Below are 6,252 nucleotides of genomic sequence, written 5' to 3' on the forward strand. Positions count from 1 at the left end.
GACTGTCATCCAACAAATCCCTCTGTAAAAACATGCAGCCCATTGTGCCGATAACCGTCCATCTACCTCCAAAATGCAAACTTGAAAAAGACGCTTTTTTGGGGGCATTTTTAACTAATAGCTGTGTGTGTGCTGCATTACATGGAATACACCTTTAATTGTTTTACCTAAGTAAAAAAAAGTGGAAGTAATCACATCTGAGCTGAAAATGTCAAGTGAACTCTGACACCTCCTTGGCCTCACTGCTGTGAGATAAAGAGTAAAGGCTGTGTGTGTAGAAAGTGAAAATTGAAACTTGTGGTGTTACACTGTGTCTGTCTCACTATGTATGTCTGGCCCCTGTGTGCTGCACTGAAAGGGTTAATCTACTGTTGTTAGTCAGTGTCCCTGCTACGTGTACTGTGTCTCTTTCTTTGCACAATCTTTCTTTCTTTCTTTGTATAACAAGAATGTATGTCACTTTAATGCAATCCATTGCCATCAGCACTGCAATAACTACTACTTTTCTGAAGCGTGTGTCTCTGTTATTCTTTTCACCCCCTGTACTTTAGCAGAAAGAAGTAGAGCATCTGAGATACAAATATGAAAAGGATATCTCACTCTCTCTGTCTCTCTGTACCCCACTGTCATTTATATACAGTACATACTGTACAGTATATGTCATCATATAGATTCAACTTCAGAAAATGAGGAACTACTGTAGCCCTCCCCAGCACTAGTGTGGGGCACTCCTGCCCTTTTTGGTCTGAGAGCCAAAGTACCCTTTTTAGCCAGGATACGTCTGTGCACCAATGGGACATGCTTCTTGTTTGCTTTAAAGTCACACCAGAGAGGCGCTTGAGATGCCTGAGTGCCCCTTTGGTTTGCTGTGCTGTGACCGCACAGCAAAAAGCGAAATGTAGCCTTAATCCTGTGCGCAGTGGTGTCATTAAAAACTAGTATTATATGTACAAGCAATACCTAAATACAAGATTTTTATCTTAAATATAAGTGCGTTACGCTGTATCACTAATGACATATTTCATACTCTTTACTTTCTGTATCACAAATTACTTCTTTACTGACAAGAAGGAACATGATATTATCTTTAAGGCTCTACTGTTTCAAATTATCTTAATTATCTTTTCTCAATTAAGTCTACAGTACAGTCTAAGTAACTACTGTTTAGAGAGATTTTAAAGCTCATTATCTAATGTTTTTTATGACAGTTGTTTTTATTAATTCTATTTATCGCTTGATTATTGGTTGTGTGAGACCAGTATGCTGGTTGTGCGGTTGTTTGACTATGAATGTTTCTTGTTTTCATATCTCTCTATGAATATGAATATTGGAAAAACATGTGGGTTTGAGTGGTCAACAAAGAAATCAGTGGTGAGTAAAAGAATATAAACGTAACCTGTGACCTCCAGACACTGATCATCAAAGAATAACCACAATCAAAACTTAAAATTTCATGAATGGTTTTGGTTAAAACTGAAATAATTTGTACATTTTTTGATGGTAAAAGCTATGCATTCAGATCAATACGCTGATGTCAGACTAAAATTAATTGTAAACTGGATTTTGGCGGGTTTACACTCCACTACATCCCTGCGTTTGAGTGTTTCTGTGCAGCAGGTGGTTTCCATGCAGCACTCTGTGTTGTGGAATGACTAAAGCGTACATTTAGGGGAAATTAAGGGTTAATTTGTCATGCAGTATTGAGATCTCTGACATGCAACACCCACACATCCACAAACACTTTGAAGATAAATATGTACATGATCAATATCCAGGAGCAAAACCTGTTTGCACCTCTGACTGTGTGTGTGTGTGTGTGTGTGTGTGTGCATAAAGATCTCTGGTCTTACTTTCTTAGCCCCTATCATTCTGCTGTAACTCTGACTAAATGATACACAACCCACAGGTACTGTAGAAGCACACCTGCCCCATTTCACCTGCTGCATTTGTGTGTGTGTGTGTGTGTGTGTGTGCGTGTGTGTGAATGTGGGTCTGTGAATGATGGACAGTGAGTAGTGTACATCTGAGCACAGTCATTTGTGTTCATATATTTTTGTGTTTTTTGGGGGGGTTAATCTATGCGTATGGCTGCTTTTGGCAATTTGCATACTGCAATATGTGTAAGAATGTGTGGGTAGATGAGAGAGCTTTTAGCATATGAAAAGTACATGATGTACATTGGGTTTTTCACTGTTTTCTGACCAATCGACACACTACTCAGCAACAGATTGTAATGCACTGAGAGCCTGGTTAGATGTTCATGTCCAAAGAGAACGTGCAGCGACCTGCAGTGACTTGCTCATTATCACAACCACAAGGAGAGTGTTTTTGCAATTTGTCACCAAAATATATAAGTGGGTTGTGTATGGTTTCCTGTCTTTTTCTGATGTTAATGTTGTTTGAATCTATACCCTGGTAGTGACCTTTGGCCTTTACAGTACAACCAACAAATTTGTAGCAGTAGCAGACTAAACAACTTTGCATGTACTAAAGGAAAAATAATGGATCCTACAATTCCTATGATGCAACTGAATAGTGAATTCCGTTATGATGACATTATCAGGGTTATTATTTTTTTCAAACTTTGGGAAGCTCCCTCCAGAGTTACAGACGAGATTATTTAACTGTATTCATAGACTGAGTAGTACTCCACTAAATTGGGGTCGTACTCCTTTAAAATGCCATTAGTGAGTATTTATTATAAGACTGGTTGTGAGCTAAATGAGTGATGTGTGTTTAAGATATTCCCTCTCATTTTTTCTTGTTGGCTTCAAATTCAAGATACTTTGAAGGAAAATACTTAAGAAGGTATTATTCTTCTAGTGTTATTAAAGCTTAAGTTTTGCTAGTGGACCCCAAAATTATTGTAACAGTGGCCTTTTAGTGTTTTATTGCATATATTAACTGTATACACAAAGCCAAATCTCTACTGGCTTGTGCAATTCCTCTTCAGGCCTACCGAGGAAATCCAAGCAGCTTCCTGTAAGTCACGTCTCCTCTTGTAATTACAAGTACAGTCCAACCTGCTCAGCCTGTTCCTCCAGCTCTGCATCATTAGTCTAATCATATTGCTATCAAAGTCACAATTATATGGGCTCAGTAATGTTGTTGCTGCTGTAAACAAGGCGTTTAGTTTTGGATGAAACCATCATGCCAGTGTTTATTTTGTCAAGATTTGGAGGATCTGTGTGTGTGATCTGTTTGTGGTTTGCACGGTCAATTTACACAATAAAGTCATTTTTCTTTCTTCTGCAGAGAGTTGTGTTCATGTTTGCATCATGGATTGGAATACCCCAAACTTCAGCAACAGCAATGTCTCTTCTGAAAAGAGACATTGCTGTTGAATTTTTCAAATGTATTTTTTGGTGCTTTGAGCACCACAAGCTGGGTGCTGTATAGTTCCATTATATTAAAAAAATGCAGACATCTCTCCAGCCGAGATCTCCAAAACTCGGCAACTCACACCACAACAATCTAGATGGATAAATAGCACAAGAGGAAAAATATGTATTTTTGATTTTGGGGTGAACTGTCCCTTTAAACATGAAACTGATGTGGAGCCTTTGGAAGATCCTATAGAATCCTTAATTACCCCAAATAGAGTCAAATTAGCCTCAGTAGTATTCTGACTTAAGGACCAATGGGGCCACAGGGCAGACCCACACATTTGCATAGTCAAAATGTCACCTAATCAATTCAAAGAGGCTCCGATTCACATCAGGTCAGTGATTATGGGTTTCCCTGTAACTTTTGTTTGGTTCCAACACTTGGTTCTGCAGATTTTACATTGCTAAATCATACTTGCTGCAAGTTCTCTATTTTTAAAATGCCTACTATGAAAGGCTCCATTCCTGTAAGAGTTTGAGTGTAATTTATAATTATAAATCTATTCATTTTCAAGGAGTTGTTTTTCATTAAATGTTTTGCTATACAGTAAGTCATTTATACCAGCATGTGCATTATATATCCACATATATACGCATATATCCACATGTTTGTGTTAAGGAGGAAAATAAACAACCAAACAGGATAACAAATTGGTGTGATGCTGATTTTTAGTCAATTTATTGTAACAATAACCAGTTAGCTATCAGCTACAATAACCTGGCAAGCGAGCAATGAAGTTGAAATAGTTTGCTGAAAGTAACAGATAAATAATTAAAATAGTTAGCTTAATTAAAGTAATCTGTAAAGAGTTTAAACAGGTAGCTGAAAGTACTGGATAAATGGATGAAACTGTAAAAAGCTTAAAGTAATCTATAAACAGTTCAAATAGTTAGCTAAAAGTAATTTATAAACAGCTGAACTCGTTAGCTAAATGTAATGAATAACAAATTGTTAGCAAAAAGTAATGGATAAACATTTAAAATAGTCAGCTAAAAGTCATTGATAAATGGCTAAATAGCTAAAATGTATAAATGTTTGAAATATATAAAAGTAATTTATAAACAACTAAAATAGCTAGCCAAAAGTAATGGATAAATGGTTTAAATGTGGTGGTAGTAGTTTGAATGCAAACATGACCAAAACAATCACATTAACTGTATGAAAAAAAATATTGAAACAAAATAATATATAAGGGTGTGAAATCAAAGCCTGTGAAGTGCACCAAGGTCTTGAGCCCTCGAGCATCAATTAGCAGAAAACAAAAACAACATTTCCATCTCTATCAACAATGTACCTACAAGCCAAAAAAAATGACCGTGACTTTTATTTCAGGAATCTGTCCTGAGGCTGATTTGGTTGAGGTTAATTGAGAATATCAATACAGTGTTTTTGCTCTTAAATACGTTTGAACCACACAGGTGTGTGTACAGGAGAAAGCTTAAGCTGTGTAATGTTCTTGTGTCTTTGTAGCTTTAAAGTTATGCATGCATGTGTGCAGGTGCAATGCATCGACTCAATCAATCCCAGAAGTCAGTATGGTGAAGCAATTATACGCATGTCCAACAATTTCAAAGATATCCTCTAATCCCACCTGACCTTTTTTCTTGGAAGGGATTTGGGAGTGTCCCAGAATAGGGAAATTCTGGGGAGAGTTTGCTCTCCAAAGTTACTCTCCTACTTTCCCATGCATCTCATTTGACTGGCAAATATATATGCAAATAATGCTGTGCCACTGAATTAGACGCAGGGAGAGGTGGGTGAAAGTGGGGTGGGTCAGTTCAGATGCGTGTGTGTGCACATGGAGAGAAAGAGGGATACTGCATGCTCCATCTTGCCCCCTCAGATTCCTCATTGTCCCAGGGCTAACGAGAGTTTTTTTTTGTGATGAAAATGTACCCAGGCGATACATAATATTATGCATACAAGATTGGATAAGAGATGGAGATAACGTGAGCCTGTGTGCAAGAGTGTGAGTGTGTTCATTGAGTTGGCTGTGTTGCATCACAAAAGAATGAGTGACACGTGTACCTTCCTCTTTCTAGTTGCAAAACAACTCCCTTCTCGTTCTCTCTCCTCCTCCATGTATGTGTGTGTGCATCTTTCTTCATTCATATGCAGCCTCTAGTAGTAAGCAGGGCTAGTAGTGAAAACTGTGAGGAAGCTGTCACAAAGAGGGGAAGTGTGTAGTAAAAAATATGTCAAGATATGTCAAGTATTGTTCACCTCATTGAAAGAGAATTTCCTCTTTCTTCTGTGCATGTGCCTTGTGTGTGCGCTTATGTGTGTATTGTTCCTGCATTTGTGTGTGGGCATAGTGCAGAAAGAGGGATACACCCAATGCTCCACTACTGATGTGACATACATAAAATGACTGGATATTGCTTTTGTTGTTGTTCTTCCTGCATCAAACTTCCTCCAATTAAGTTCTGCATGAGGTGATTATACCATAAAATAAATAAGGTTCCCCCTTTTTTTGACCAAACTGCTTCCCAGTTAAAACTTTAATTAATTTAACTTTTTACTTCCCAACAACACACTCATAATCTGACCTTTGCTGATGTTCCCCACTAGTGAAGAGAAAAAGAATGTGTCGTGGTGTCCATCACGTGTGTGAAAGAAAGCAAATATGCATGTTGGTATGTGAGAAAATTTTCAAAATGTGTGAAATTAAAGCTTAATCAAAAAAAAAAAAACACCCCCTGACATATGTGAGTTAAATGTGTAATCGTGGTTATGTCACCATTGTGCCGCTTGCATCACCATGTGTGTTAGTCTTCAAATGTGCATGTGCACGCGCGTGTGTGTGTGTGTGTGTGTGAGTGACCCAGGAAGCTTTGCTGCGTGCCTCTCATACTCTTCCTCCAT

The sequence above is a fragment of the Siniperca chuatsi genome, linkage group LG16 (genome assembly GCF_020085105.1).
Source record: "Siniperca chuatsi isolate FFG_IHB_CAS linkage group LG16, ASM2008510v1, whole genome shotgun sequence".
In the NCBI taxonomy this organism is placed as follows: Eukaryota; Metazoa; Chordata; class Actinopteri; order Centrarchiformes; family Sinipercidae; genus Siniperca; species Siniperca chuatsi.